We start from the raw sequence: 23477 nt of genomic DNA, 5'->3' as shown, positions 1-23477 counted from the left end.
GGGTAGATCCACCAAAGAGATAGAGCAATCCTAAATATGTATACACCAAAAAAAAGCTGCAAAATCAGTGTAACAAGAACTGAGAGAACTGAAAGGAAAAGTAGACAAATTCACAACTGTAACTGGAGACTTTAACACTCTTGTCTCAACAACTGACAGAACTACTAAACAGTAGTCTTCACAATCAGTAAGGACACAGAAGAATCTAACAGCCCCATCAGCTAACAGAATCTAACTGATGTGTGTAAAACACTCTACACATCTACAGCAGAATACACATTTTTTTCAAGTAAATGAGGATACAAACATGCACTGAAGCATTTACTACATCCACTACACTTCTTTTAATTGCCTTTTTCCAAAGAGAAAACGTAATAAATACTTGTTAATTATAATCAGTGAAATAATATAATACAATGATAAATAAAGGTAAATGTAATCATGTCAGACCCACTCCTCTACAATTCCTATCCACATTGTTTTTGTGGGCATGAGAGATCTGCAACCCACAGACTTACTGGCTGCCTCTCATACTGACAAATTCTCAGATTCTCTAAGCCTCTTTTCCCTTATCTGTGTAAGAAGGGAAAGAATTACACCTACCTTACAGGCTGTCTTTTCTCTCTCTCAGGACCTGCACAGTCTCACAATTGCTTCTCTGTAAGTTTGTTCTTTCCTTCCCTCTGCAGACTAGACAAAAAAAAAAAAAAAAAACAAAAAAACGAAATGGAAGGAAACTTCTCTACAAATATGGCAAAGTTTTAATGTTCTTATTACATAAATTTCAATTAAAAATGAATATGGTAATGAAAAACTTGACAAAGAACATTAATGTGCAGTTTAGAAAAAAAGGAAATTTAAAGGGTCAAAAAGGAATGAAAACCTCAATTTTATTCAAAAATTAACTAAGATAAAAACACAAATGGACAGAAAATACTCACCTTAATGACCAAAGAAATGAAAACTATGATTTTTCCTTAAGAATTGGTCAAAATAAAATGAAACCAGTATTATTGAGAATGCAGAATAATTTACTTTTGATTATACTAATGATAGTATAAATTGATAAAATTTTCTACAAGGAATTTGTCAGCATCTATTTCAAATTTTTAAAGTAGTAATCCCCCTTCTTGATGTTTATGGATCATTTGTATTTGTTTTAAGGAGTTATTATGCCACAGAAAACATCAGAGATTCACACAAAGACTCATAGAAGGTAGTTCTCATGTTTTAGCTATGGTCTAGTGAAAAACTAGAAACCTAAATTTACAACAAGGAGAGTGATACTGAAATGAACTGTGATCTGTGCATATGAGGTAAGCCCAGCCATTAAAATCATGTTTCCTAAAATTATTTAATCATATGACAAAATGAATGCAATATAATGTTAGGAAAAAAGCCGTATACAAATCATATATTCAGTTTATATGTTAAAATATATAAGGAAAGACTTAAAAAATCAAAACTGTAAAGAGTGAATTACTTCTGGGAAGTGAGATTATATGTGATTTTTTTCCATCCTTCTTTATGTTTTTATGTCTCTTACAATTTTCTTATTTTTAAAAGTACTAATCTGTTCATCTCTTGGTATTTTCTACTAGACTAGGCTCCTTGTAGAGGGGTGACATTATCTTCACAGGGGTGCTCTCCCTAGAAACCAGCCCAGGACTGATACAAAATAGGAATTCCCAGATGTCAAATCAATAAAGCAATGCTTTTGTAACCAAAGAAATTGCAACTGATTTTATTCTCATATTAGCTGTGATTTATTCAGGAAATAATTATTTTTATGTAAATGGCATTAACAATCCATTGAACCTAATTGATCATTTCTCAGTTATTTCTGGATTTTCATGCAAGTCAAAAATCATAAAGAAGACACTATTAACATGACATTATAATAAATTAAAGGAGGTTATGTTTTTAAAATACTCTTAATTTCTATATTATCTCTCATTCCAAACAAAGTCTTTATGTGGCTTAAATAAGAACATACAATAATAGCGTTTACATTTATCACATGCTTACTAAATGTCAAGGTTTCTTCTAAGTGCTTTAACCCTAGAAGTTATTTAATCTTCATAACAACCCTATTATCATCCCCATTTCACAAATGAAGAAACTGGGGCACCATGGTTAGGAAAATATACAAGATCACACAGCTGAGAATTAGATGAATTAGGATTACACTCTGGCCCCAGAGCCCAAACCCTTGAGGTTACAGAACTGCCTCCGCCTGAATAGAGATTGGAGGCTGTCAGAATCAGCTGAACTGAAGCCGAAGCACACTGACCACAAGCTGAGGTGGAGAGTGCTCCCATTTATAGCCCAGCCTTCTCTCAGGCCTTGACCTCTCCCCTAGTTGTCGCCTTCCCTTCCCAAAGCAACACCTACATCCTCACGTTCTGTCTGCCCCCAACTCCACCAGCACTTACAAACTTGAAAGGACCTTCTCCAGTTGTTCACTCTAAAAGATACAATGACTGATGTGACACTGTTGCCTCTCCCAAGGAATCTGGAATTTTGACAAGAAATAGATTCTTAAAGCAAAAGACCAAATCTCTAACAGTGAGGGTTTCAAGGACTCGCAAGGCTGTGATGGAAACAATTGGATCGAGAGAATTTCTGTTGACACTAAATTTATATCCACAAAGGAGACAGTCTGGGCTTCTAAAAATAGTATGCATTTTGGAGTCTACAATTTTCTAGCTGTGTGAACATAGGAAATGTAGTTAATTGGGCCTGTTTTCTAATTTCTAAAGGAAGACACAAAACCTATCTCCAGACATATGACAAGATTCAGTGATAATGCATATAAATTAGCACCCACAGTCTCTGGTGTAGGGTTAACACTTTCCATAAATTGTTGGTATTGACATTTAGTATTCATTTTGGTATAGGTATTAATATTAGGGATATTAACACTGACATTAATTAACATTAATGAAAAAGTACTGAAGCCAGCATCAGAAAACCTAGATTTGAGCATCAGCTCAACGCTGACTCTGTTGAGCAGACAATACCCCTGGGCCCTGAACACCCTTGCACATCCTTTCTGAGTGTGCCAAGAACAGAAGGCCCTGGGAGCTCTTTATCTGGGCCACTTCTCAGGGCTGTTTTTGCAACAAGCAACTTTGAAGGATAAGGTAATGTCTCCACGCAGACGAAGAGCAGGTTTGCTTAGCGCTCGCTATAAAAACAGTACGTTCCTCTTCTGTGACACAACCCACTGCAAAGGCAGCATCCAGCCATGTTGATCTGTGTCATCCCATGGGACTCAGATAGCATGAAGAAACAGACGTGATACCACCACTCTCATGCTGTTTGCTGTGTGGCCTTTACCTCTGACCTGGGAGTCTTACTTCTGCTGTCAGCATCCAGAGAACATAAACAGGCTAGTTTGTCAGCTTACAGGTAGGGTAAAATCTGAATCTTCACAGGTCATAACAGACCCCTAATTTACCATAGAAGAATGGAGCCATCTGCCCTCTCTCCCACAGAATTATTGGAAGAGCTAAACAAAATATATATTCATGAAGATTGTCAACTTTTAAATAAGATGAGAAACTAGTTTAACATAAGTGACTGCAGACATAAGGAGAGCCTTGTGTCATAGCATTGAGAGACTCTCAAAAAAAGTAACACTTCATTGTTAATTACAGGTCAGTTAGTATCTGTATTTTTTAGACTCCATCTTAAAAGCATTCTATGTGGTTTTGGCATCAAGAGATACCAGATCCAGAGAATGGCATGTGAGTGATACAGTCCTATGTGTGCATGCCAATGAACCTTCTAGTTACTCCAACTGAAACAAAAATAAAAGTTTCCAAAATATCAACTTTGCTCTGCTGAGAATTACATCATCTTTTTCATTTTAGTTTTGATGTAATAGCTTACAAATTCTTTTTTCACTCACTCAAATGAACTGCATCCTGTGAGGATTCTGTACTGCTTTCCGTAAGTATTTGGTCTTTTCCTTTTGGATTAAAAACCATGAAGATTCACATAGAAAATCAGATTTTCCCCACTCCTCCTACCTCACATGCACCAAGGCCAAAGAAAAAAACATCTGCTCTGAGACCTACTGCCAACTGCAAAGAACTAACAGAAAATCAGGGCCTCTGAGTGGTGTGAATGCTAGTCACAGTTTGAATCTATCAAGTGATTACTGAATATGCAATGACTCATATGCTGAACTTTTCAAAGGACCAGATGGGTTCCTACCCAAATTCAGAGAGTCACTGAGGTCATTCAAAATCACCATAACTAGTACCCTCAACATTTACCAAACCAAACACCAATCTCACTTACACGAAAGTGATTCAGTGAACAGTCACTAATACGGTTTTCATATTTCATTAGAAGTCTCTCATTCAAGGGTAGCCTTTTGTTTCAATAGTAAACCAAAGTGATAAGAAATCCATATGCATGCGAGTATGATGACTGTTTTATTAATAACAAATGGGCCCACAATGAGATCCACACGTCTGGGAAAATAATGGGAGGCCAAAAGGAAGTAATTTTCCTGAATCAGTTTACAGGTGAGTTTTGCTGTTGCTGTTTTCTTTTGGCTGATGAAAGAAGGAAGTTTTGTACGGCACCTAAACAAACCTGAGAAGTGGATGAGGGAATACGGTGCACACACCTCCCATTTGCCACTGGACTCCTGAGCACAAGGAGGACGCTGCCTGTCAGGCTCTGGGAAATTTCAGAGTACAGACTGCAGCACTGATTCCAAGTGACAGAATGAAAGCTCAGAAGGGACAGCCTCCCTGGCACTCAGAAATTGTGTCCGAGAGCTTCTGTTGCTCTTACACTAACCCTTTAACCACGTGTCAGCTCTATGTGCTCTGGTTCAGTGAACTCTCGACAATAGACTTTAATGTGAAAAACAGTTAAACAGCTCAGTATTACTAACAACACTACAATAATTTCTTCAAGGTTTGAGGGGTTTCTTTGCAGCTGGCATTTTCTCATAACAGCCAATCAAGAGAGTGATGTTGGGCAATAATTTCTCTCCACCCCAAGTTGTTCACTCGCATGGGGTAAACCTCCTAACTCAAAGGTATTTCAGATTCACCTCTATTGCACAGTCAAATTTCCTCAGACACTGTAGAAGGCCTCTTACTGATGCAATTGAAGCCAGAAGTTCATGGGTTAAAAAAAAAACAGAAATATGGAGGAATATTAAGAATTAATAATACTTACTGTGGTAAGCAAACAACAGCTTCACAAAGATGTCCACACCCTAAATCCCAGAGCTCGTATGTTATGTTACACTGGCAAAGAGGAATTAAGGTTGTTAATCAGATGCTCTTAACATAGGAAGATTATCCTGGAGGGCCCAATGTAATCACAAAGGTCTTTAAAAGCAGAAGAGGAGGGCAAAGGAGGAACCATCAGAGAGATGACAGCATGAGAAGGATTCCACCTGATGTCGCTGTCTTAGAAGATGGAGGAACAAGGCCATGGCCAAGGGGTTTGGGAGCCCTCCAAAAGATAGAAAAGGCAAAGAAATGGATTATCTCCTAGAGACTTCAGAAGATAAGTGCCCCTGCTGACACTCTGATTTTAGCCCAGTAAGATCCTTCTCAGACTTGTGACCTATAGACCTTGTAAGATAATAAATTTGTGCTGTTTTCAACCACTGTGTTGGCAATCTGTCACAGCAATAGGAACGAAATGCACATGTGTTACATACAAACGTATGCCACAGATTGCAGTTACATAAAGTCCTTTCTTATCAACGCATACCCATATGTTTGGTTCCAATTTCCAGCTCAATTTCTTAAAGTGAAGCAGATATCTGCTAAGACTGTATCTAAATAAAAAATAACTCTTACAACTCAATAAGAAGAAGAAAAGCAAGCCAACAAAAAGTAAGCAAAACAGTTAAACAATTATTTCCATAGAGAAATGACAGGAATGGTCAATGAGCATATGAAAAGATGCTCAACATCACAAGTCACCAAAAACCCCACAAATTAAAATCACAATGAGATACCACTACATACCCATCAGAATAGCTAAAATTTTAAGAGCTGACAATACCAAGCGTTGGAAAGGATTATACTTTTAATTATGTAGCATTTGAAATATATTTTGCTATCTTTTTTTGGAAGTTTCATGAGTAGTTCAACTGACTCTACAATTTATTCAAGAAGCAAACTGATTTTCAAAGAGAATTTTTACATATTTTTGGAGATTAAGATGTACATTCAAAGAAAAACATATCAGATTGGCATGACACGTTTTTCCCAAAACAATAATTCAAAAAATAAAGAAGCAACATGAACAGAGTTTCAAGGAAAGAATATTGTGACCCAGAATTACTGTTCATGTGAAAGGGAAAAGAAGTAAAGCATTAAAGAAATGCTGGTAAGCCATGTAACAAGAAGGGGGAGGAGGAGAAGAAGGAAAGAAAAGGAAGGAGGAGAGAAAGAGAAAAAAAAGAGGAATGGAGGAAGTAAGAAGTGAGGAAGGAAGGGAAAGAGGAAGATAAATTGTTTTGAATATGTTCAATAAAATGGAACACATATAAAAAATAATCCTTTAAAAAAGGCAATTGGACATAACCAATAATAATAATATGGATCTAAAATACTATGTTTTAATATCTTAAGATATCATTAATGATATGAGAAGTAAAAGGACACTAAGTTTCTTAGCTTTTAGGCTCTGCCATAAGTGAAATATTTTAAATTTTTCGAGGACTTTCACACAGCTAAATGTCATATATTCATTAGAAATATGTATTTCTGCAGCCATAAAAAGGAATGAAATCTTACTATTTGTGAGAACAAGGATGGACCTAGAGGGCATTAATAAGTCAGAGGAAAACTATCACTGTATGATTTCACTTATGTGTGGAATATAAAAGACAAAGACAAATGAACAAACAAAACAAAACAGAACAGACTCAGATACAGAGAGCAAATAGGTGGTTACCAGAGGTGAAGGGGTTGGAGGATGAGTAAAATAGGTGAGGGAAATTAAGAGGTACAAACTTCCAGTTACAGAAGATATAAGTCATGGGGATGAAATGAAAAATGTGGGGAATACAGTCAATTATATTGTAATATCTTTGTATGGTGACAGACGTAACTAGACACATCATGGTGATCATTTTGTAATGTACAGAAACATTAAATCACTATGTTGTGCAACTGGAACTAACATAGTCAGGTGGGTAAATCACACATCAGTTAAGAAAACATATGTAGACACTGGGAATAAATACATCAAAATGCTAACGATGGTTATCTCTGGGGGGTGGAGATTATGGGTGATTATTAATTTTTACTTTATGCCTTTCTGTATTTCTAGTTGTCTGTAATGAACATTTTGCACTCTATTGCTTGTAAAACTGGAAAGGAAACAGTAAATGTCATTAAAAAAATTTTTATGTATATCTGCTTGAAGACAGCACAATAAATCCATTTTCCCTCAGGTCACAATGACCAGATTTGGTTCCCATGCCCACCCCTAAACCTAACATTTGCAAAGACCAACCATGAGGTGTTCTGGGTTGGAAGTGAGGCTGACCTTCCTGAAGAACAAGAGGGTTTCCTAGCCAAACATCATGGTTTTGTTTTCAGCAAAGAAGGGATGGAAGGACTGGCTATTGAGAAACCAGTGAATAGTACCAACGGCCTCCGTCCGAAGACCACCAGGAACACACCTCTAGGTGAGCTAGCTGGGTCTGGTGCTCATGGCAGGCAGCAAGACACACAGCACCGGGACTGCAGGGCAGCTCGGTAAAAGTGAGAAAGGATTCATTCCAGGAGTTAGGCATGGGTTAGTGATCAGGGGAGGCTTAGAGGAAGCAGGATGCTGCTATGGATTGGATACCATCAGGAGAGCAGAGCAATTCTAGACTGAATTCCTAATAAATCTTATCTGTGAGGCCAAAGCTGTGAAAGTCACTCACAGTAGCCAAGACAGAAGGATGTCTGGTATTTGTGTGGTTTGTCTGTATCTGTGTGTAGACAAAGTTATCAGGTTCTCTCATTTGTTTTTTCTGTCACTTCACTGCAGTAACAGAACACCCTCATCTGACGTCAGTGCCCTATGGGATTGTTAATGTCCAACAGCAGAACACGTGGCCCAGTTGTGAGTGTCCTGCCAGATCCCGAAGGTCAGCAGCTGCTTCCCTCCTTTACCATCGTTTTAACCAGATGGTGGGGGTGGAGTGAGAGTTAATCTCAATGCTGTTATTTGTACCTAATATTCTTGATGCTTCATATACCTAGTAAGAGGCACAAATTTGGCAAGATTAAGCACTATTTTTAAAAGAAAAACGTGTCTGTATCAAAACTAATGAAACACTCCATTTCCTCTGTGCAGGAAATGATGACCCCTCTCCACTCCTCAGTCCCACCAGGAAACCTCAAGAGTGGTTCTGTTTGCAATAAATATTTAGGGCCCTGTTTGTTTACTTGGTCTTCCCTAATGCTCACAAATACTGATCTATATCAGTGGATTTATTTAAATGGCAAACAAAAAAGAGCCTCCCCAAATGAGCATTTCTAAGCTGCGTTTCTGGCCTGGGGGACTATGTTTCCCTTTCAGTTATAATTCTCACCAAACAAGGTACCATCAGGGGAAGCCTAAGGTATGTGACTTAGGCATATGTGACTCAGCCTACTGTGGCTTTATGTCAAGTTCCAGCTCCAACCAGGGCTGAGTCACAGAGCACAGAAACCAACAGCAACAAAAAAGACTCCATTCTCTTTGAAAAGAGGAGCTTCTAGGCCTCAGCGGACAACAAAAAGGAAAGAGTCCTTCCTGGAGACAGAAAATGAGGCTTTTTCTCTTCCTAATCTACCTGCAGAGTGCTACCCTGCTGCGCTTTCTCACCACCTGAACCCTCTCAGCTCAAGGGAACCAAAATAAACTGGCAGCCGTTAAGTCCGCTAGACAAATAAACCCCTCGAAATGGCCTGTTTGGTAACTACCTTCTACAGTCCGCTGGGCTGGCACAGAAGACAGCCTGAGACACAAGTCAGGCGAGCACACCTCTGAGGAGCTGGAGAGCCCAGGAACCGGGACAGAGCTGGGTCTCAGCTGCGCCAGGTCACCCGATCACCCGAGACACAGCAACAGCCAGCGGGTGCAGCTCGCCTATCTGAGGGCGTGTCTTGCTGTGTGATCGCTCGATGGGCTGGAGAACCCACTCTCTGCAGTTTTCCGTCCTCCACCCATTACTGCCCGCACTGCCCTACACGTCTTTTTAATCCACAGTCAGCTGATTTTTTAGGGCATTATTCTATCACAGTTTCAAGAAAAACTTCACAAAAGATCAGTTCCTGCCTTGTTCTTCTGATATTGCCTTCCCCACCCCTTCCCAACAGGATTACCCGACGACCCACGTACAGCCCAGATCCAGTGTGGCAGGGACAGGCAATAGAACAGCAGCTTTAGATTTCAGGGTGGTGGTGCCTGGACCTGATCCTGTCGCCCATGGACTTGGGATCTGGGCTCTGCCCTGGGCCATCTGGTAGACTCCAAGTCACAGGTCTTCTTTTTGTCAACCCACCGTCTCCCGCCCCTGGGCCCATTCTCTCCCCTGTAGTGTTGATCCAGACTGTGGAATAGAACTTCCTTCATTTCCCTGCCTTAAACTCCCACTGCTCCCTAGGGCCAACTGAGCCCAGGGAAGTCTGATTAGGGCACAAAGATCAGGGATACTGGTTACTATTTCATCTCCCTGTCCCTGGCTGGGGACATAGTTTAAATTTAATTGTCTTTACCTTTTCCAAAGTTAAGCCTTTTGCACTTATTCTGACCTGAACCAAAGGTTTCCATTCCTCTATTCTTCTTCAGAATATTGTGCACTGACTAGGAAATAATAAAAACAGATTCACAGCCTTTCTCTACAAACCTCAAACCAATGATGTAATGTAATCATGTCATCATTGAAAGAGGGAATGGGGTATGTGTAATAAAGGGGGAACTAGTTTACTGTGAATCATGAGTCTGAGTCAGTTTCTACTCAATGTTGGGGGTAGAGATGGCCCCGGAACAAGGAGCACATATATCTGAAATCAAATGCCTGCCTAGAATATATCTACCTGACAGTCGTGTGATTAATCAGCTCCACACAATGGTCACATTATAAATATCATTACAGACGTTAAAGGTGAAAAAGTATGGCCCCTTCTAATGTGGAGGCGCTCACATCCTCCCCGAGTTGGTAAATCAGAGGCCCAAGGAACCTGCACGGCCTTCTCTCTCCCTCTTCCCCGGACTGTTCTGAGGGTTACACTGTGCCCTTCAGCAGTGATGAATGGAGTGTTGTGCTAACCTGGGCAGCTCCATTATTCATGTCCCCATCCTCTGTCCAGGCTGATAATTGCAGCGTCCAGGAAGTAGAAGCAAAAACTGTATTACAGATGAAACTTTCATCTTCCTGATTATAACACCTGACAAAAGGCAGGCTTTTCTATTAACCTCTGCCCCCTTCCAGCAGAGTGGCATTTAGTCACTGGTTGCACCTGTGCGGGGCCCGCATCCAGGCAGCTTCCCACAGAAACGGAACAGGTGACTCTTGGGATCTATCACTTCAGCCTGGAGAAGCTGAGGTGATAATCACATCACTCCACTGATAGGGCGATAAACGTGTCAACCCTTAATCGGCCCACAACAGGCATAAACTCAGAGTTTTACTGGAGACAGTCTGTGTCCCAGAATTCCTGACTGCCAGGACCTGGGTGAGCGCTGCTGAATATAAAGCATTCCAGTATATTCAGGCTCTCTCACTGCAGCCTATTAAAATCCAATTCACGCTTACTCAGAACTGCCCTGGATTTGTCAGAGTCATCTATTTCCTCCTTTTAGTTCTTAAAGCGATACTCAGAAAAGGGTATTCAGTTACACAAATTATATCTAAAGGATACTGATCAAAGATTCATTGTTGAAAACGTATAATTATAGGGATTTTTTTCATAATTAACAAAGAGGCAGAACAAGTGACAAGCCCATCAGAGTACAATAAAAGCATCAATTTGGGTTACAAGGCAGTCCATTACCATAGTTGATCGTGGTTTCTATTAAGTCTTAGAGCGACAAAGGTTGTAACTTTGCCATCTGCTACTTCATCAAATGGTTTATAGGAAGGCTTCTGGCCTAGAGGAAAACTGTAATACAGCTGCAGGCTGCTCACTGCTCTTCTCTTTAAATTAAGACTTTTCAAGGAAGTCTAGCATTCAATCCAAACTGCAGAAAAAAAGGTAAATGAATTTGTGTGGTGTAGTACCCACAAACCCTGGAATTCACAATTGTAAAACTTCAGCCATGATTCATTTCAAATTTGCTGTATATTGGTCACAGGGCATATCTAGAGAAAGAAAACAGAGTGAGACCTGGCCCATTAGCCAGGTGGGATGTCTCTGCAATTGCCTCCCATCTGAGACACATCTGTCTCTCCAGACAGACACAGCAGACTTCCCTCCAGGTTGCCAGCAACACTGAGCCCCTACCTGACATCTTTATAGCTGCAGAGACATCAGGAGAGGAAGCTAAAGGCAGGGCCTTCGCCCCTCCATCTGCCCTGGCTCTCCCTTTTTCTGAGTCCACAGCAGAACTGTCTCTAGACAAGACTGACTCTCAGTGAACAGACAGAGAGGCAGGGTCTGTTCCCAGACTACGCACAGACTAGTGTCCCGAAACAGGCAACTTCAAGGTTTCTTTAAGTAACTTATGTTTTACTAAGTAAGGAGTCTTTGTAGCCTTAAGACTGAAGAGAAAAGAAAATCAACTACAAGCTATTAAAAAAAAATAAAAGTCAGGGTCATAGAGCAAACAGGGAATTACTCATCTATACGTACCTTTTTCTGACAACAGGCCCCCTTTCTCAAGAGCTGAGGGTGGATCTGTTCCTTCAATATCTGGGGCAAAACTGGCTCTACCACCTCATGGTGGTGCACAGGGAGAGGCAGTCAAAAAAGGTCCCAGATCCCAGTTGGTGCAAATGGCCAAGGAACTTGGCCAGCAGCTTCCTATTCTATCCTGCAATATCCTCCTTTTATAATTGATAATGTGTGTGTGTGTCTCTGTGTACGCACGCGTGTAGAGACAGAGAGGATCAAAGTTAAAGCAAGCTTTTAGAGAGTGTCTATTCTTGCAAGCATCTCACAGTCTAGTCAGGGAAATGAACAAGGAAATTGCAATAATTAGAAAACATCGTATGACACTTCACAATGGAAGTGTCGTGTGGGTGCCAAGGAAGGAGTAGTTGATGCTGTCAGATGAAGGCAGAAAGGCTTCATGGAAGAGGTGATGATAAATTGACTCTTGAAGGACAGGAATTTCCAGATACCTTAGGGGTTATCTGCTTAGGTGGGTAGTTCTCAGCCTAGAGCATGCACGGGGTCACCTGGAGAGTTTATTAAAACACAGATTGCTGTGCCTCACCCCAGAGCTTCTGATTGGATAGGTCTGATGTGGGCCCACGAATTTGCATTTCTACCAAGTTCACAAGTGATGCTGATGCTGAGAACCTGAGGCTTATGTGCAGAGTAAGGAGTGGAAGTGGAGGAAGATGTGCTGGGAAAAGGCAGATGCTGGATTGTAAGGAACCCTGGGGTCCACGGAGAGACCATTCACTATCTGGACAGTAAGGACCCCTCGACAGGTTTTAAGCCACAGACTGCAATTATCATATTTGTGTTTTCGGAGGGCAACTCTGGGGAAGGAAAGAGTAGTTATAACATGGTTCCAGTCAGCCTCTCAGGAAATGAAGTTAGAACAAAAGCCCAGGGGAGTGGTAGGAACGTGGAGGATGGATCTGAGGTTACTTCCGTGAAAATGAGAACAAAAGCCTGGTCTCTTGAGCTATCCTCTCTAAGGGGGAAAAAATATCAACTATCTCCTTTGTTATTCCTTCTCACCCTTTATTAAAATATGCATGAAGTCTCTTCTGGGAAAGGACACACTGATTTTAGCATCATTTCCTTAACAGCCATAGTTTGTTAATTCTCTTTTCCAAGAAAAAGGGAAATATCCTAATTGAATGAAGTCAGAGGATCCCCATGGGTCTTTCATATGCCTCTCTGTTATCCACAAAGCTCTTGGGTAAGGGCACGTGGGGAACAAAAAAGATGGGGTGGGGCTGGGGCGGGGGAGCCTGTGTGCTCATAGTTTGGGAAGAAGCCCACCAGAGAAGGCCAGAGGACAGAGCAGTGATGTAGAGCAGGCAAGAGAAGCAGCAGAAATAACAAACGCTGGGGCACCCGAGGATTTCTAGGGAGTCTCAGAAATCCTTGGTAGGTGACTGAATTTCCTGCAGAACATGCTACACAAGGGAAATACAAAATTATATTTTTTACAACATTAACCAAAACCAACATTTACTGATGTTTACTGTCTTAGTTGGAGTTTCCCCATCAGCAGAGCCTGAGGTTCACCAGCTGGTGGTTTATTTGGGAATGGGGCCAGAGGAAGCAGGACTGTGGAAGAGAGGAGGGGCTTGGGAGCAGGGGAAGCCAATCCCAGGCTGTGGGGTAGAACTGGCAACTGCCAGGGGCCACTGCTCACTTGATCTCACAGGACCTCCTGAGAAGCTCTAGGAGACACTCCTCAGGACCATCCACCCAGGGAAGAAAGGGCCCGGGATTCCCGCAGTGGTCAAGGGCTGGCCTGCAGGACGTTAAATCTCTCACCCTTCTGAGCTGCACGCACAGAAGCGCCCACTGCAGGTGTCAGAGAGCCCTGGTAGGAAGTGAGGACAGCAAGGAGCTGCCAGGGTGCACCGCACCACGCAGGCAGGGCTTGGGTGGGACTGGCTACCACGAGTCGCCATCAGAGGCAAGACCGCGAGTACGTTTGGTCCGGGAAGCCTCCAGTACGGCCGAGATGGGCCAGTTCCTGGGCTGAGGGTTTTACATGCATTATTTTATTTAAGCCACACAACAACACTGTAAGGCAGGCATTGCTATCCCCATGTGGCAGAAGAGGGAATGAGGGTTAGAGGCCCAACCAAGGTGAGACAGATGGGAAGTGGTAGGGTTAGAGCCCAAATCCACCTCTTTCTGACTTTAAAGTCTGTGCTTAACCACAATATTAGCCTGTACCCAACATATTCAACTAGATGGTAACTCAAGAAGTTAGTTCAGGAAGCCATATCAACAGTCTTTAAAACACTTATTAATTTTATTTCTATTCTAGAAATCTACCTTAAGGAAATAATCAAAAATGTGTACAAAGAATGTTTATTCCAGCCTTATTTATATTGGAATAGATAGAAAAATAGATAGATATGTGTGTACATATATGTACATATATGTGGTATCATGCAATCATTTAAACTGATGACTATGAAAAATATAATACGGAGAAATACTTGTGATATGGTTAAAATATAGTTTAAGAACATACAGTATGAGATTAACAACATGTAAAACATAAACACACAGGGAAAAAAAGACTGAAAGGAAAAGACAAAAGGGCGAAAAGGAAAAGTATTAAAGTGGGTGGTGGGAGATAATACTAATTTTAAAACTGTTTTCTTTATACTTCTTAAGATTTTAAATGTTCTACAAAAACACATATTACTTGTATACTCAGGGACATTTTTATTTGAGTTTAATAGGCAGTGGGTGAAGTGGCTGTTACCCACCAGGGGCTCCCCACCAGTGCCCTGGGTCACCTTCCAGCACCAGCTGGGCGGGGTGGCCTGCCCTGCCCTGCACCCCTCACAGCAGCTGCTGTCAGTGCTGTCACTAAGGGTCCTTCGTGGCTAAGAGAAGGGTTTGTGTTCTTCACAAAAGTCTCCTTCAAACATTCTGCTTGAGCCTAGAGCCGTGTCTCTACCCCCGGGCTCCAGAGACATCTCGGCCGTCTCCAGCGGGGCATCACCGCAGCCTGGCCACTACTCTCCATGTCCACAGCAGGGCTAATGACCCCGGAATGCTTGTGTCTGAGAAGATCTCAACGAGGGGCAGCCCTGCTGCAAGTCTGGCCTGTCAGGATGAGCTCTCTGTCCCGGGCAGGGCTAGAGCTGTTTCTCCTGAATTCCCCGAAACCCCAGGTGTTTTCCTGGTGCCTGGAGAAGACAAGGATGTGGGAGGGAAAAGGGCATGGGACCTACACCTTCTCACCCTTCACTAATGACTAGACATACAGTTGGCCCTCCATATAGGCAGGTTCTGCATCTGCAGATTCAACAAACCATGGATCAAAAGTATTTGGGAAAAAAACTTCCAGAAAGTTCCAAAAAGCAAAACTCGGATGTGCTACACACCAGCAACTATTTACATAGCATTTACACTGTATTATGTATTATATGTAATCAGGAGCTGATTTAAAGTATACAGAAGGATGTGTGTAGGTTATATGCAAACACTACATCATTTCATATAAGGGACTTGAGCATCCTCGGATTTTGGTATCCAGGGAGGGGCATGGGACCAATACCCTGCAGTAACCAAGGGATGACTATAGTTCAATGTTCACACCATCGTGCCAATCCAATTTCCCTTATTCCCAATGGAGAGTCTTCATCAATAGGATTTCTCACTTATGAATCTGCCAACGAAGTCCCTCCTTTTTTTTTTTTTTTTGTTTTTTCTTTTTTAGGGATGGTGGTGCCCTTTGCTACATCTGTCTCATCATTGCTGTGTGGCCATTTCTATCATCATTTTTATCTTGGAGTCTATCCTCTTGACATCCCTCCTAGAAATAATTCCTAGAGACCCAAAATTAGAAGACTACCATGCTCAGGATGGTCATAGCCCAGGGCCTCAGAGTGATGTTTCCTTAGGCCACTTGGTTCCCTTCTGCCCTTTAATAAACAGTCTGAGCAATTTCAGGGAAACACAGTTGCTTGGCAGGGTGCCCAGTGGGGCAGACAAACAAGAAAATTTTGGCTCTAACCTGAAGCACACTTGCAGTTCTCTCTCACTCCACATTACCAGACATCAAAAGATATCCTGACAAGGGAATCACTTGGAGGAAACCCTGCTATATGGCATATTTTAAAGAGCATTCCCCTGTCTAGAGAATTGCACCCACTATGAGGTCCACCTTCCCAAAGGAACCATGAGATCAATCTACCCAGCATCCTTTGCAATGATGTGATGGCAAATATTTCTCAATTCCATTACTTTGTATCACTTGCCAACTTCCATGGTGTAAACCCCCCTACTGTGGCCTACTTCAAGTTACCAACAGTTTAAAAACTGGCCTATAAAGTCCATGAAACTTAACTGTCACTACTCAGAGCCGGCTTGAGCCAGCTTCAACATCCCACTAGGCAGACATGTGACTCATAGTCCATAATGAGATGCACCTGCATGAAACTTCAGTTTTGAAGAGAGAAGAGAAACATATTAGGAAGCAAGCTCCACAAGGAATCTGTCTTTTTGCAGTGTGGCAGGGGAAGCACCCTATTTCGGAGTGTGGAAGACACGGTGGTCCTGGTGCCCCATGGTAGCACCTGCAGCATGGGCTGCTATGTCTGGCACCACAGCAACGGTGACAGGGTCCTCCCTGGAGCAGACTGAGGTGTTTTTGAGCACTGTTCCTGACTTCAGGGCCTCCAAGCCCACCCGGAGTTTCTGTGAACTTCTTTATATTCTTTAATAAATCCCTTTTGCATTTGGATTGAATAGAATGCATTATCTTATTTGCAAATAAGAGCCCTAGTCGATTCTGCCTGAGGCAGAGATACATAATTGTAAGCAGAATTAAATACTGTTTCCATTAAATCTGTCTTTAGAGTTAATGATTTTCCCCCATCGGGGTGAAAATTCAGGTTCATTCAATCCTATTGCTCCCCATTGATAGGAGTGGTGGACAGAAACAACTTCAAAACTGATTACTCTGCAGCTCAAGATGTAGGAAGGGTGTGGCTGTATCACCCAATGAAGCATCGAATGAGAGTCCTAAAAAGACCAGGGGAGAGTGAAGGTAATTCCTGCACCTCAGCTGTGCCACATCTCACTTCATCAAAGAAACTGAAAAATTCCTCTGAAGAGAAACACAGGAACCATGACGATTATCCATTATGTACATTTTGATAACCTCTCCCAAATAAGTAATTCTTCCAACTTTACTTTATATACTGTTTTAGTATTTTCTGGATCACCCACCTCCAAGATGCCTGAAATATTCGTTAAAATTGGTTAAAATAAAATCTCTGCCTTGCCCGACCTCTTTAATCACAATCTCTAGGGATAAAGATGAGGAGTTTATATTTCCAAATTGTGCTTAAATTTTTGAGAACCTAACTTTTTTTCATTAATATCACAAAAAGGGCCCTCCCCAAAAACATACATTAAAAAGTTTAACAGAAAACCCCAGGCATAGAACACAAATTATATGTTTAGACAAGCAGATATAACATTGTCATGAAATGTTTAATTAAAAACACTTAACCCATAGTTTTAGGCCAATAAAATTTTCCAAAATTCTGGGGGATTTGAAGAGAAGGTGAGAGGAGCCCTGACCATTTTGCTCCAAGTCACCATCTTCCCTTACTTTCTCTCCACATCCAGAAACCTCCTGTGTCCCTAGACAGCTCTCTAAAGAGTGCTCTACCCAGGGCAGATTTCAAACACTGCTGCAGGTACCACGCCTGGAAGATGTGGTGGAGCTTAAAATAGCTAAGCTTCAAGGAGAGCTGTTTACAAGATACCATGCTAAGCACTCCGAATGAATTGTTTCATTTAATCCTTACAACTTTGTGATGCAGGCAGAATCATTACTGTTATTTTATAGATGAGGAAATTAGACGCAAACAAACTGTCCATGTTCTCAGTGAGTTAGTGGCAGAGGCAGGACATGACCTGTGGGAGTCTGACTCCAGGGCCTACACTCTTCAGGATGGCACCATACTGACAGAACCGGACGATGGTCAGAGCAAAGACAGAGGAAGGAAATGTGGCCTGCTGCCAATGAAGCTGCCCCCATGTGCATAAGGATCTATCCAAAACCCCAAGACTCACAGAGAATCTTGGAGAATTTGACAGGGAGGCTGGGTTTTCTCATTAGGCAGTGAGGACCAGTCTCTGACACGTTGATGGCAGCAGCGATTGGGACCTCACCACGGTTTGTGGCCTAAAGAGTCACAAACCATATATGTAAAGTGGTGACAGTTCTTATTACAGAGAATGGACTCTGTCACTGCCATCTGATCCTTTTGTTGTCTTCATTTAAAAATGAGCTAAGATAAAAATCGAAGACTGTACAGCATAGGGAACTATATTCAACATCTTGTAATTATGTATAATGGAAAAGAATCTGAAAAAGAATACATATATGATTTATATATATATACATATATAAGCATAACTGAATCACTTTGCTCTACACCTGAAACTAACACAATATTGTAAATCAACTATACTTCAATTTTTTTAAAAAAGCAGCTAAAAAACACCTTCCAGGGTGTTTTTTGCTGGGAAGAGCGGACGCAGGGTACTTGCTGAAGCAGCCCTTTACTCAATTCTACCTCCTCCTCTGTCTTGCATTCCTGGGTTTCATAGGAACTGAAGCCCTCCCCTTGAAGCAGTGCAGCAAGGACCTAGGCTCAAATCCTAACTCCACCACACAAGATCCGAAACCTTAAGCAAGTTAGCTGACCTCTCTGAACTTCAATTACGTCATCTGTGGGGGGGGGGAAGAACCTTCTTAACTCACAGGAATGATATGAGGATTAAATGAAACCAATAATTAACAAAAGTCCTGGCAAAGACTAAATGCTTAATATACAGTAACTATTTGGATTGTTATAAGAGCCCACATCTCTCCCTGCATCACTTATGCATTAATTCCTTTATACCCAGCTCCCTTCAACAGACATTTCTGAGTTCTGCGCTTTTGCTTTGTGGACGCACACAGTCAGCAGGACACTGACAGAGGGAGGGTGTGGGTGAGTCATCAGGCCTCTGCTCCCGTTCTCTGTAAAAGCCCTACCTGAAAGAGCGGGCCGGCCACTGCGGTTTGCTTTCACAGAGACGCCTGCTAGGGAGCGAGGCCCAGGGACCCAGGGAATCAAGCTGTCTCTTCCTCGGTGCTCTTTATCTTTTACTCTCAAAACAGCAAAAGCATGGTTTCTTTTCACACGGGAATAAAAGGGATGCAGAAACTTTCTCTTCCCTTTCACAGCTTCCCTCCCATCCCTCTGCCGTCTGTGCACTGGCTGCCTGGCTCTCTGTGTCTCTCTGTACTGTGCTATCTCAAGACTGTCCATAACAGAGAGCTGCAAATCAAGCCCACATCCCAAAGTCACACCAAAGGGTAAAACAAACTGAGATAAGAGACCGTGCCTCTTCTGATGAGTGAGGACTGCCAGCCCCATCAGCTAAGACTCAATGACGCCTTTCTAAAGAAATGTTACATGAATTTCATTTTCTGGCTTGCCCCTAGCACCCCTCAGGTTGGCTTTTTTCATGTTTTTTGATGTTTATTCATAGGAATAAATGGATTGTTTGATCTTTCTGGATTTCCCATTTAGTGACTAATCAAGAAAAGAAAAAAAAAAGAAATACATAATTTCAAGCCCTCATACCACTGGTTGCAACTGCAAAAAGTGATAAGAAAAAAACAGACTTTGTTCTTTAACCAACTGTTTGGTTTATCACTTACTATGTCTCATGTACCTAGCTACAGGCCCCCTGCCCTCAAATCTCATGGACTAGAGCAGGGTTTCTCAAACTCATCATTATTAATATTTCAGGAAGGATAATTCTTTGTTGTGGAGAGTCTTCCTGTGCAGTGCAGGATTTGGTAATATCCGTAGCCTCTCCTTTCTGGATGCCAGTAGCATCCCCACCCCAGCTGTGCCAACCAAAAGTATTTCCAAACATTGCCAAATGTCCCTTGGGAGACAAAATTTCCGCTGGTTAAGAACCAGTAGACTAAATACACATGAAAACAAAGGTAAATAATGAAATGAAACAGATACCAAAATGAAGTGAGATCGTGATGGAAGGCAGAAATGTGTTAAGTGCCACAGAAGGGAAAACCAACTCCACCAGGCAAAATGAGGAAAAAAGAAAATGAGGGAAACGGAGGATCAAGCTAGATCAGAGCTTTTGTTGTCTGAAATAACCCCCTATCTTGAACTCAAACTAGCCTTCTTATACAACTACTATCCTTCGGTCTAGACCCTCTCATTTGATCCTTTGAAGTTAGTAAATGCAAAAACTAGTCATCTATGCAAGTATTTCCCAGCTCACATGATACAGTCTGAATTCTCTACTCTGGACTCTGGTCCTCTAGGAGAGAAGCATGGGGCACAGATCACTGGTTGAGCCTCAGCCATTGCCAGTGAAGATGAGGGCAAAGAAGAGAGCAGCCCCTGGGGAAAAACTTGGGGGAGCATAAATGTATCATCCAGTACTAAGCATGAGCATCTAAATCTACTTTTAAAATGAAAGTCTGGGAAAGGATTTTACAAGTCTGATATATTTTTCTACTGTGCAATGAAATAAAAGTGAGCTGTAACAATGGGGTTTTTTGAAATTTCATAAAATTAAGGTACTTCATTCAACACTTAACCAGAAACTCTACACACACAACCATGCTGTTTAGTGGTGTTCCCTTTGCTCTCCTTCCATGTTTTAACTATTTGCTCCTCTCCAAGTTAAGAAAAATTCCAGCTGAAATAGCAGACACTCAGACACTCACTGCCGTAGGTCATTCATGCCAGCCAGCCACCCAGGATCACTATCCCATGTGTGCAGTTGTGTGAGTATGCAGGAGTCTGTTTAATCTCACTGAACTTTAATGCTGATAAATGTACAAAGTGAAAATGAAGGGACTGGAAAGAAGCATTTCCAGAAAGGTCGAGTAAGAACTGAAACCGAGCAGGACCTTGTTGGGCCTTCCTGGGTACAAGCCCTTCTGTGTAACCTGCTTCTTGTTTGTAAAAAACTTCAGTCTCCTAGGCCCTTCTCGAGTTTCAAAGAGCAGGCTGTAACAGTTAATGATTAGAGAAGTGAGAAAATGCAGAAACGAAGGAAAAGCAGTCAAGCAAGTAAAGTAATAATGGTTTGAACAACAATTCAGGGATAAAACAAAGTCAAAGTCCTCCCAGCTTCTCCTCAAGGGTTGTAGGTAACAACCTAATGCATATCTTTGAGTCATTTTGCAGAAACAAAAACCCCCACCCAGTGGAAGTTGTTGATTACATGCTGATCACAAGCATTGGACCCCAGACTGGTTGAAACCAGAAGATTCATGATTAAAATTCCCAGAACATCACCCTGTTACCTCACCACCAATCAATCAGAAGAGTGTCCACAAGCTGATTACACACCCAATGGCCCTACTCCTAATGTTGCCTTTAAAAACCCTTGCTAAAGAATATAACATGGAGAAAAGACAGTCTCTTCAGTAAGCGGTGTTGGGAAAACTGGACAGCTATTTGTAAATCAGTGAAGTTAGAATACTCCCTCACACCATATACAAAAATAAACTCAAAAAGGTTTAAAGACTTAAATAAAAGACAAGACACTATAAACCTCTAGAAGAAAACATAGGCATAACATTCTCTGACATAAATCTTAGCAATGTCCTCCTACAGCAATCTACCCAGGCAATAGAAATAAAAGCAAAAATAAAGGTTACATAATTAAACTTATAAGCTTTTGGACAGCAAAGGAAACTATACACAAAACAAAAAGACAACCTACAGAATGGGAGAAAATCTTTGCAAAAGTTGCAACTGACAATGGCTTAATTTCCAGAATATATAAACAGCTCATATAATTTAATAACAAAAAATCAAAGAACCCAATCCAAAAATTGGCAGAAGACCTAAAAAAGCAATTCTCTAATATGGACATACAAATGGCAAATAGGCACATTAAAAAATCCTCAATATCACTAATTATCAGAGAAATGCAAATCAAAACTATTATGAGGTATCACTTCACACCAGTCAGAATGGCCATCATTCAAAACTTCACAAACAATAAATGCTGGAGAGGCTGTAAAGAAAAGAGAACCCTCTTACACAGTTGGTAAGATGGTCTGGTGCAACCATTATGGAAAACAGTATAGTGATTCCTCAAAAGACTAAAAACAGACTTACCATATGATCCATCAATCCCACTCCTGGGAATATATTAGGAGGGAACTCTAATTTGAAAAGATACATGCACCCCAGTGTTCATAGCAGCACAATTTACAATAGCTAAGACATGGAAATAATCGAAATGTCCACTGACTGACAGATAACTAGATAAAGAAGTTTTGGTATATTTATACAGTGGAATACTATTTAGCCATAAAAAAGTATAAAGTAATGTCATTTGCAGCAACAATGGATGGACCTGGAGAGCATCACTCTAAGTGAAGTAAGCCAGAAAGAGAAAGATACCATATAATATCACTTACATGTGGAATCTAAAATAACAAAAGACACAAATGAACTTATTTACAAAACAGAACCAGATTCACAGACATAGAAAACAAACTTATAGTTACTGGGGGGAAAGGGGGTGGGAAGGGATAAATTGGGAGTTTGAGATTTGCAGATTCTAACTACTATATATAAAATATATAAATAACAAGTTTCTTCTGTATAGCACAGGGAACTATTTCAATATCTTGTAGTAATGTATAATGAAAAAGAATATGAAAATGAATGTATGTATATGACTGAAACTTGCTGTACATCAGAAATTGACACATTTTAAACTGACTATATTCAAATTTAAGAATGGAAAAAAAATAAAAAGAAAAAAAGAAAAGAAAAACCCTTGCCTAAAAGCCACTGAGGAGTTTCAGCTCTTTTGAGCATCAGTTGCCCACTCTCCTTGCCTATTTGCAAATAAACAGTGTACTTTCCTTCATCACAACCCAGTGTCAGGAGATTGGCTTTGCTGTGTGTCAGGCGAGTGAACCTGAGTTCAGTTAGGTACTAGAACCTCCAAAAACCTATTCCTCCATAAAAGCAACCAGAACACTGGCAAAGAAAAGAGCCAAAATTAACTTTTTCAGAATTCTATGAATTAACTCAAGGCATGCAATGATCCAAGGAGTATTTATTTAAGAAAAGTGGCTGAATCTCAGTTAAAAATGGCAAGCTTTCTGACATTTGAACTTGTCCTATTACCATTTTGTTTTGAATCAGAAGGTTTGTACCATTATTTGTTGAATAGATGTAGTTTGCTCTGGTTGATTAAGCATCAATCAATTTACAATAAGGCTGAGTATACACAGTAATAACAAAGCAGCAATTTCACCATTCATAAATCCATTTTTGGCCGCATAAGGTTTTTACCAGTAAATGAACGGACACAGTAATTGTTCTCACGGCCTACTGGAGTTCATGTAGACCCTAAGAGATGACTTTAATAAGGAGAGACTCTGAGAGCTTAGGGTACATGGCACATATTTAGTGTTGATATGCTACCATTATCACTAACTTCACTATAAAACATGTCCATGAGCTTTTAACTGGGCCTCTGCCACTAAGCTTACAATTAGAAAATAAGAGTTGTAGGGGAAGCAACAACACCCTTCAC

At 41.0% G+C, this 23477-nt stretch overlaps 1 long non-coding RNA gene across 2 annotated transcripts in view; it reads right to left on the bottom strand.

Moving 5' to 3' along the window:
- The window catches only part of LOC116151285 (uncharacterized), an 826846-nt gene that overhangs the window by 776090 nt on the left and 27279 nt on the right, over nt 1-23477 (bottom strand). For both annotated transcript variants that reach the window (XR_010382609.1, XR_010382610.1), the window contains exon 3: nt 604-690. This is a non-coding gene — a long non-coding RNA (uncharacterized LOC116151285). The remainder of the gene's footprint in view (nt 1-603; nt 691-23477) is intronic.

The sequence above is a fragment of the Camelus dromedarius genome, chromosome 10, assembly GCF_036321535.1.
Source record: "Camelus dromedarius isolate mCamDro1 chromosome 10, mCamDro1.pat, whole genome shotgun sequence".
In the NCBI taxonomy this organism is placed as follows: domain Eukaryota; kingdom Metazoa; phylum Chordata; class Mammalia; order Artiodactyla; family Camelidae; genus Camelus; species Camelus dromedarius.
Note: the sequence above shows the minus strand (reverse complement) of the source record. Positions and strands in the feature narration are given on the sequence as shown.